We start from the raw sequence: 10138 nt of genomic DNA on the forward strand, positions 1-10138 counted from the left end.
GTTAAGGCGGCAAATTGGAAGGCGGTATTACATTAGGGTCGTACCTTTTATCAGTGTCGGTTGGCTTAGCTTCCTTTTGTGATTTAAAATAATTTTTCTCTTTGACATTGTAATTATGCCGGGGTCAAAGTACGCGTTGGTTCATTGGGTAAATAGTAATAATACGAGCATTGTGCCTAGTTTGGCAGTTGGTAATCCCGAACAACTGCAAGACCCCGTCATAGTTGGCAAGATTTCTTTCTCAGTCTTGGGGAGAAAAGAACCAGTTGGCGGTTGGACCAAGCACAATGGCAGAGTTCTTCAGACAGATGGTAAGCAAAGTTCATAATCAGATATTAATACCATAGTTCTAATAATTTTATTAATAACCATTGATATTGATATATATTGAATTAACATCACTCGGACATGTCGGATCTCGGTGATGTCACTGTCAGTCCTGAATTGATTAGGCTACAGTACAGACATCGTCCCATTTTTGTAGAAACGCCTAAATACCCAAACTTTTTTGCAATGCAACTGCAAGTGCAACTAACATGACTAACAAACAAGTGGAGCCTTACATGGTTCTAAGTTTTGGTCAAGAGAGAGGAGACTCTTTGCTTGGCAAGTCAAACCACAAACATTTTTTCTAGCATGTCATTGTCTAGGGTAGGGACTGTTTACAACGCACACAGACAGACACATCTGAAGCGATTTGTGCAGTAAAATATCAAGATCAGGCAGAGATGTAAAAGATTTGCGACGATTTTACTTTAGCATGAGGGACATCTTGAAAACAGGACGTCCTACGAATACGATATAATATAATAAACATGATAAATAAGCTAAAATAGTAATACAAATCGACAAGGTAAACAAATGTCGATTAATTTGTAGGCCTATATATTTTTGGCTGATGATAGGGGCCTTCCATTCCTTCAGCATGTTCATTTCAGGTGATAGAGGCCCAGCAACCTAATCTTTTCAAAAAATGTTTGCAGATAAATAAAGTGTTTTGCGCTCAGCTGAGGATGCGTTCATCAAAAAAGAGAACACCAAGTCAACCGACATGATCGAGCAGGAAGAAGGAGCAGGAAGGGGCCAAAGAAAGCGAAAGCCCAACAGTTGTTTTGACGGCCAAGATTCAGAGGCTACTACTAGCATGACTACTAGTAGTACTAGTAGTACTAGTAGTACTACTGGCACCAACAGCTCATCAAGATCCAAATCTAAAAAGGTAGGCCTAAGTAATAGTAATACTATTTTTAGTAGACCTAAAATCCCATAGTAAATATTTTAACAGTGAAACATGTATATGTAGGGGCTGTGTCATGTATGTTTGTAGGTGGTACTTTGCAACCACTCTCTCAAAAAAAAAAATAATAACTAGAGACCAGTGATTGTAACCAACAATCAACAGTCAACATGGGGTCACGGTAACCCAAGGCTAATCTCCAATGCCCAAGGAGTATATCACTGAAAACTGCTTGAAAATCGGGTGTTTAGTTCTTGAGATATGACCGACCAAAGATTGACTAATTAAATATTCACACGGCTATGAATAATTAATTTAATTTGTATTTATAACATCTAAGAATTAATTCTGGGCGACCCGGGTATAGTAAGTCCCGATCTAATTAGGCTTTACTATGTACTAGTTCAACTGATGCTACAAGGTAACTGGATATTGTCAATATAGTGCTACGTTGTAGCCGCGGTGCCAGGACTCACCAATTAATTAACAATTATGACTAATTATAGCAGTCTTTTGGCCTGGAACATCACTTATATATAGTATTTCACTTTTCATAACAATTTATGTATATCAGAAAACTAACAATGAACTTGTTTTGAAAAAATAGTTTAAAAATAGTGTTTTTGAACAGTAAAACATTTACACTTTTAGCGCTATATGTTTGTACACAGAAAGAAAACACGCCTACAACTGACGTCATGATGACGTGAGGAAGATTGTTATGCCAGAATTTACATTTACAATACAAGACAAGTTCATTTATGAAAAGGTTTGAGGATCGGGGGTATACTTCTGGAGATATGATGCTAACAAGATTGACTAATTAAATATTCACACGGCTGTCACGTGAATAATTAATTAAGAATTTTAATCTAATTACTTCTAAAATTTAAGTTAGGGCATAAGCTTTAATATGGTATATGATTTGTCTACTTCTGATAGTTCTAAGAGGGACATAATAAATGACACTGGAAAACGTCATGTGCTAAGTCAATAGGGTTTGGGGGGAAAAAGTATAATAAAAAACTAGACACCAGTGGTTGTTACTAACAATCACAGAGCTGTTCCGTTTTGTCACGGTTGTCACGTTGTGTTGCACTATACGCCGAACGTGATAATTTAAAAAAGGCAAAAAAAGATAACATTCCAACCTACTGACCCTTTTAAAAAATGGCATGAAATTGAAACAGAACACATGTTTGTATTTGGCCCAATTAAAATCTTTTGAAAGCATTTTTAAAATTTCATTTGAAAAGGTCAAGGCAGCGCACCATATGCTGAGTGAATCCATATTGGAAGAAGTGCAGAAGCAGAGGAGACAAAACCAGCCGCAAAAGTTAGAGTGTGCAAACTGCACCTCTCTGAAACTGCAAATGAAGGAGCTGCAGAAACAAAACGAAGTCCTCTGCAAGGGTAAGTCGAATTTAGCCAAGTTTTTGTGTTTTAAATCATACATTGCCATAACTTTAAATTTGTTGTTTCTTTGTTATATTTTGACTCGACATTTTTTCTGTAATATACATTTCAAATGTTGCCTTATAACATTTAGTGACTCCTTGGGCTATAACATGTCACCTAGATGAGAGAAAAACACAATGAGAAGGGAGTGTCGAATTTGGTGAAGGGGTTGATGTTAGGATCACAACATACCCCATGCAACAGTTGGGCCCAATTCATAGAGCTGCACAAAAATGAGCTAAGCAAGAAAACATTTTGCTCACCAGATTAAGGTTACCAGTCAAAATACAATTCCACATGTATGTGTGACTGGTATCAAGCTCATTTTTACTTATCAGAAAATTTCAGCTAGCACAAGCGTTACTTCTTCATGTTTTATTACTGAATACTCTGAGCCTTGTTGAAGGCAAAACTGCCATTTTGTTTTTATGAAAAGGTGTTTACCTGATGTTGTTCAAAACCTCAAAGAGATTGTGAGCAAGATGGCCCTAAAGAAACGGTCCCAAGGCCAACTGAGCAACAGAGTGCAGAGCGACAGAGACCAGCAACTTCCACCACAACCATGTCCCTCACTGTAAACACCTCTGATATTGAATTGGTATGTTCTTTTAAATGTACATGTAAGAAGTGTTGTGTTCATGATTGTTATGGTTTTTATTGGATGAGTACACTCAAAGTTTTTATAAATCTGTTTGTTGCTCAAAACTTTCAAATTGTATGAACAGCTCAAAAACTCAAGAGCCCTAAAAAAAGCAAGCTGTTTTGCCAGTGCATTGTCTAACTACAAACTTCACATCTTAAATTCAGTTAACACAGAAAAAAGAATGTCCTAGCTGGAGTTAATGCTTTAAGTTTACTGCAAGGTATTTACTAAAAAAGAAGCTCAATGTTCCTATTTTGTTTCACATAGATTGCAGGAGTGTCTCTACCTGCCCATGTGCTGAAGAGGTGCACACATCAGGACTACAAGAAACTAACGAGAGACCTGATGTGTGCCCTCTTCCCTTGGAGCAGATGGAGACCTGCTCTGTGATGGGGAAGAAGGGCGTTGGAGCAAACGCCTCAACTACGCTGCGACCATGCCTTCCCCAAGAAGTGGTCAAGGGAATCACATGTATGTATGAATTAATTTTTTTTTATTACCACTGCTATTTATTATCCTATTATTTTTTCCCGTTTTGATTCAGTTATAATAATTTTAAACCTCATGACTAAAATACATGTACATGTTATATATATATATATATATATTTTTTTTACAGATTATGTCAGCAAGACATTTCCTGGTGTGGAGCTCACCCAAATTAGACAGCTTATGGCATATAAGCTTAAAGACGTTCGTGCAGCATCAACATCCCATTAGTTTTGAAAATGCAGTACACACTTTAACTTGTTTGTTGTCACTTTCAATTGGTTTTAATGGTTAAGGCCTAATTGTGTCATGCATTGAAAATTATGTGCTACTGTTACCATCTTGCCATACTACTTGTAATCACCTTGCTTGGTCAGAGTCGAGAATAAAAGTAATATTTTAAACACTCTTCACCTTTAAAAAGCATTTCACAGAAAAAGTTACAGAAATCTTTGTGTGAAATGCTTTTTAAGTCAAGATAATACTATTCTTAAATTCACTATAATTGTTTTTACAGATATATGGGCCCAATTTCATGAAGCCTTTAAGCACAAAATTTGCTTAGCATGAAATTCCTTCCTTGATCAAAACAAGATTACCAGACAAATTTGAATTTGTCGCGTATTGCTTGTTACTGGCATTCGGCTGTTGTTTGCTTATACTGAAAAACGTGTGGAAATTTGGTTGGTAATCCTGTTTTTGTTAAGGAAGACATTTCATGCTAAGCAAATTTTTGTGCTTACAGCAGGCTTTTATGAAATTGGGCCATGATCTTCATGAACTTCAAAGTTAATTTTAATTCCAATAATTGTTGCATCAATATCAAATAAACGTGTTCCAGAGCACAATTGTAACTAAAGAATGATTGCATCTTTTGAATTGATATAGTTGCTTTCATAGGCCTAGTAAGTCAACCTACAAATGGAGTGCAGACCATTATAGAACCCCATGAGCTGTATTGGCCAAAACACCATAGTGCCTGGGGAACATAGGTATAGGGTAGAAAACCCCATGGGGTGCATGGGTAAAGCCCCACGGGTATAGGGTAGAAAACACCATGGGGTGCATGGGTAAACCCTATGGGTATAGGGTAGAAAACACCATGGGGTGCATGGGTAAAACCACATGGGTATAGGGTAGTAAACACCATGGGGTGCATGGGTAAAACCCCATGGGTATAGGGTGGAAAACACCATGGGGTGCATGGGTAAACCCTATGGGTATAGGGTAGAAAACACCATGGGGTGCATGGGTAAAACCCCATGGGTATAGGGTAGAAAACACCATGGGTAAAACCCCATGGGTATAGGGTAGAAAACACCATGGGGTGCATGGGTAAAACCCCATGGGTATAGGGTGGAAAACACCATGGGGAGCATGGGTAAAGCCCCATGGGTTTAGGGTAGAAAACACCATGGGGAGCATGGGTAAAACCCCATGGGTATAGGGTAGAAAACACCATGGGGTGCATGGGTAAAGCCCCACGGGTATAGGGTAGAAAACACCATGGGGTGCATGGGTAAAAACCCCATGGGTATAGGGTGGAAAACACCATGGGGTGCATGGGTAAAACCCCATGGGTATAGGGTAGAAAACACCATGGGGTGCATGGGTAAAACCCCATGGGTATAGGGTAGAAAACACCATGGGGTGCATGGGTAAAACCCCATGGGTATAGGGTAGAAAACACCATGGGGTGCATGGGTAAAACCCCATGGGTATAGGGTAGAAAACACCATGGGGTGCATGGGTAAAACCCCATGGGTATAGGGTAGAAAACACCATGGGGTGCATGGGTAAAGCCCCACGGGTATAGGGTAGAAAACACCATGGGGTGCATGGGTAAAACCCCATGGGTATAGGGTAGAAAACACCATGGGGTGCATGGGTAAAACCCCATGTGAATCCATGGGAAATATCCCATGGGAAGTTCTCCCATTTATACATGGGGTCCAATTTCTCCTTGGGTTTCCCATGGGGAATCGCCCATGGGAAATCATCATGGGTTTCCCATGGGAAAACACCATGGGAAAATTTTGTAAGGGGATGCAAAACAGAGATTTATGGACTGGGGAAATTCACCTTACAAACTGCCCTCTGAAATTGGACCCAGACCTCGGAAAGATCCTGAACCGTCATTTTTTGATGTACAGGAAAATGAAAAATTGACACAGGAAGTTAAAGAACTCAAACATGAAGTGGAACATCTACAAAATGAACATGAAACCCTTTCGCAACGGCCTTCTCACCATGAACAAAAACTGGCAACACGTAGAGAAACTTACAATAAATGCACAATTTCTAGCCTGCACAAGGAAAGAAATGATTTGGACGATAAGTTGGATTCTGCCGCAGCAAAGAAACAAAAACTGACTTCGAAGATCAAGAAATTAGATAAAGATTTATTTAAGTCAGAAAATTAATCTGCGACTACAGCAAAGGAATGCCAGGAGAGTGAGGCAAGGCTCTTTGATCGAATTTCAATGTTAGAAGAACAACTTAACAGGTAAAGGAGTTCAACGCTGAGATCTTGTCCCAGTTGGAGGAAGAAAAGATCGGTAAAGCTAAACTTATGGAAACCAATGCAGTTGCTAAATTAACTTACATAGGGGAAACCAGAAAAATGCGTGTACGAATTGCTGGGGTTAAACACCAGTTTTGAAAATGTCGGGCCGGTGATCGAGGCTGTCTTGTCTATGGTGGGCAAGACAACAGGAGAATCTGACACTGGCTACTGATGAGACCCCCAAGTGTGGCGACTATTATATGACGTAAACCATCAGTGGTGATGATGATTCGTATGTTTTAGGGATGAGGGACATAGAGTCAAAGTCTGCAGAGGATACCTTAACAACACTAAAAGTAATTCTAGATGACATTAATGATATTCACAATGGACTTAAACAGGAGAATGATGAAAAAAATGAGGTAGGATTGGAAATCCTTTGTAAAATAAAAAATTTCATGAGTGACAGGGCAGCAACAGAAGCAAAGTTCAATGATATGCTGCAAACATACAGAAAGGAGTGCCTAAAATTATACAAGAAGGGGTGGGAGACATTCACCCAGGAGAAAAAAGACAAACTCATACAAATGAACAAATTTTTTTTGTGGGTTACATTTGCTTGTGTCGATGGCAGAAACTATATCTGCATCTTTCAAAAAATTTGAAGATATACACACCGAGGGGAAAATTGTAGGTGCACCAACATTGCCTGGCCTAAGAATTCAGACAGGGGGAGAAAGTGGCACTGTCCGTCTAGTGCGCACAATGTGTAAAGCTTTTGCCAAAGGTGCAGATGAGAAGAGTGGCTGCCATCGACACTGGCTGTACCTACCACCTAAAACAACTAGCAAATGATTTTTTGGGGAAAGTCCATGGTGCTTCAAATTACTACTCAAAGCAGTGCATGCGGATCTCCAAGTACCTGTATACCTTGCTGGATGCCGCGTGCTTGGCTTACTTAATCAATTGCTGACAGCACCGCTATGGCGTGTCACTGAAGCTGAAGGACATATCCTTGATATGTGTACGACATACACGACACTTAACCTATTCTTAAAAGAATGCATTGATGATCGTGCCAAACTTGTTCAATATGCACACGGTGAAATTAGTTGTTTCAACGAAGAGATCATCACCAAAGATGAAGTATTTTTTTCGGTTACTTGCCATGATGCCAATGACGAATTGGTTTACTCATTACTTCACCACACATTTATGGCACTTCAGCAACTTGTAAGTAGAGTCACAAAGGATTATCTACCAGGAGGGAAATACCATCAAATACAAAATGACAAAGAATTTCGCCTACAAACATCATCTACTCCGAAACACAACAAACTCCCAGAAACAATATTTGGTTATCTTGATTTTTGGTGAAAAAAAGATCAAATGTTTCTGCAATCACAAATGAGGCACAGATCATGTATATATTTAATAAAACTTCTGAATATATTCACACTATGCCAGAACATGAATTTGATGAGAAACTGAAACAAATTATCACAACATCACGTAACGAACAAGTTCAAAAAGCTAAACAACGAGAAAATGAAAAAAATAAAAATCTGCTGAAAAAACAAGAGGAAAAGCAACAACAAATTGAAAAGCAGCGTCTTAATGAATACAGACGAAGAGAGGAACTGGCTACCACAGTTATTGACGCAAGCCTATGGCAAAAAAGACAAACTGTAATAGAAAAGTCTGCCTCGATTGACGTCACAAAAGGGCTAGGCGGAGTCAGGCCCCCAAACAACTTTATATATTTTTTAAACATATAAATCGTGACAAACAATTACTAAAAAAATTGTTTAATTGTTCGTAAGCATATACTCTTATGTTTGAAAGAAAAAAAATTCTATTTCCAGGTGACTTTAATCGATCAAAATCGGTAAAGAAATTAACATTTTGTGGTAGTTTGAAGTAACGTAGTTTGCCGGTCCGGGACGGGGCATCGCGCACGGGATCTGCGGGAAGACCAACAGGCCTGGAATTACACGGCGGCCACGTCGGCCATGGCCGCCGATGCCCTTCCAACTGGCCGTGATGCCCTTCAAAAATTTTCGCTTTTCACGGCAATAATTGCAGTGCCCTTTTTTCCTTTTGGCCGTCGTGCCCTTTTTTTTTTCTTCTTTAAAAAAAAGGGCCGTCGTGCCTTAATTTTCATTAAAAACCCCCAAATATTTACGTGTTTAGTATTTGTCCAACGAAACTTTGCTTGTGAAGTGTAAAAAAATATAATCCAATGCAATCAGGTCAAGAGTCATCATCGTACAAACAATGAGTAGCGCAACTTGTTATTCCCATCGTGACATCCGTTGCAAACACGTACACATGTACATGCAATTAGCCCGAACATCTGACGTCCCATTTTCACAGGGGACCCGTCTATTACATGAATCATTGAACGACAGCGGGCGCTGTTTTTTTTCGACCACCCTCTGCTGGTGGCATTGTTACACCGCGTGATCTGAAAAACTTGTTTAGTTACTATCGCTTGCAAAAACTTTTCAGGTCAACTATATAACTTCATAATAGAATAATGCCGCGAAAAGAGCGTTTGAAGCGTTCTGAAAGGGATGAGTACGAAAGCTCTGTTGCAAAATGCAAGAAACTTGACTTCTTTTTTGGGCAATTAAGGATTTTTTTTTTAGTAGGCCTAAAATAAAAGTTAATCAATTCAATGTAATGCCAATCAGGTCAAGTTTGCTTATGATGAATAAGGTATGATTTATCAATATCCTTCTTCATGTAAACTGGTCAATTTTTTTAAAACTGATTTTAAAGCTGCTGCTTTATTAATTTCTTTTTGTTTGGGGGGGGGGGGTAAGTATTTTTATTTTACAAATATTGTTTTAAAACTAAATGGTACAGTTTGCTCATGAATAAGATATGATTTATCAATATCCTTATTGAGATTTGATTATCAATATCCTTATTCATGCGAACTGTTTAATTGGGTTTACCACCCGTAGGGGTCCCCCTGGTCAATTTTTTTTTTTGCCCTTAATGCCTTTTTTATTTTCACTGTTTTGGCCTTGGTGCCCTTTCTACTGGCCTTGGTGCCCTTCAAAATTTGGCCTGCTCCAAGGCCAAAGTGGCCTGCCCTAAGAAAATTGTAATTCCAGGCCTGGACCAACAAATCTCGGTTTGTCACAGCTTAATCCCCCCTATTCTTCAATATAATGGATGATTCCGGAGTGTTTCTGGTGACTTAGAGCCATGTGAAGCTATTTTTAGGATGGGGAAACCCTCAGTCTTGAGCCGTGTGTTGTGTCAAAATTCAAAATGGCGGCCAGTAGAAGCGGAAAACGGCGAGTAGGTAAGCAACCCCTTTTCTTTCTCAATATGTCAAATATGAAAATTTACATACGAGAACATGAAAATATACATTCTAAAGTTTATTATGATGTGTAGATTGTTGATATTCGTTGAGCAGGCAATCACTAAATCCTACAAAAAGGATTTTCCACTAATATTTGCGGCCCTCGACCTCAATTTTCCTAAGCACTTGATGGGACTACTCAACAAAGTAAAACGACATGTTGCGAAATCCAAAACAACCAACATCACAGACCTCCTCCAAGAAATGCCTGGACTTGCAAAACATCACAAACACACCATAGGACCACACTGTGAGACGAGCGGAGTAACACCAGCCTCGCTACTTCATTCAACAGACATCAGTGCATCCAACCTCACCAATGCAATGGTCATTGAAATATATCGGTTCCGGGAGAAATCAAACACAATCTGGCAAACTGTTCGGGATGTATGGTGGCCAAATCTATTTTCAGCTGAACTAAGT

At 39.1% G+C, this 10138-nt stretch overlaps 1 pseudogene; it reads left to right on the forward strand.

Moving 5' to 3' along the window:
• The first annotated feature begins 1051 nt into the window (after window positions 1–1051).
• On the forward strand, window positions 1052–7824 carry LOC117287548 (annotated as a pseudogene).
• The last annotated feature ends 2314 nt before the right edge of the window (window positions 7825–10138 follow it).

This window comes from Asterias rubens, chromosome 2, assembly GCF_902459465.1.
Source record: "Asterias rubens chromosome 2, eAstRub1.3, whole genome shotgun sequence".
Lineage (NCBI taxonomy): Eukaryota > Metazoa > Echinodermata > Asteroidea > Forcipulatida > Asteriidae > Asterias > Asterias rubens.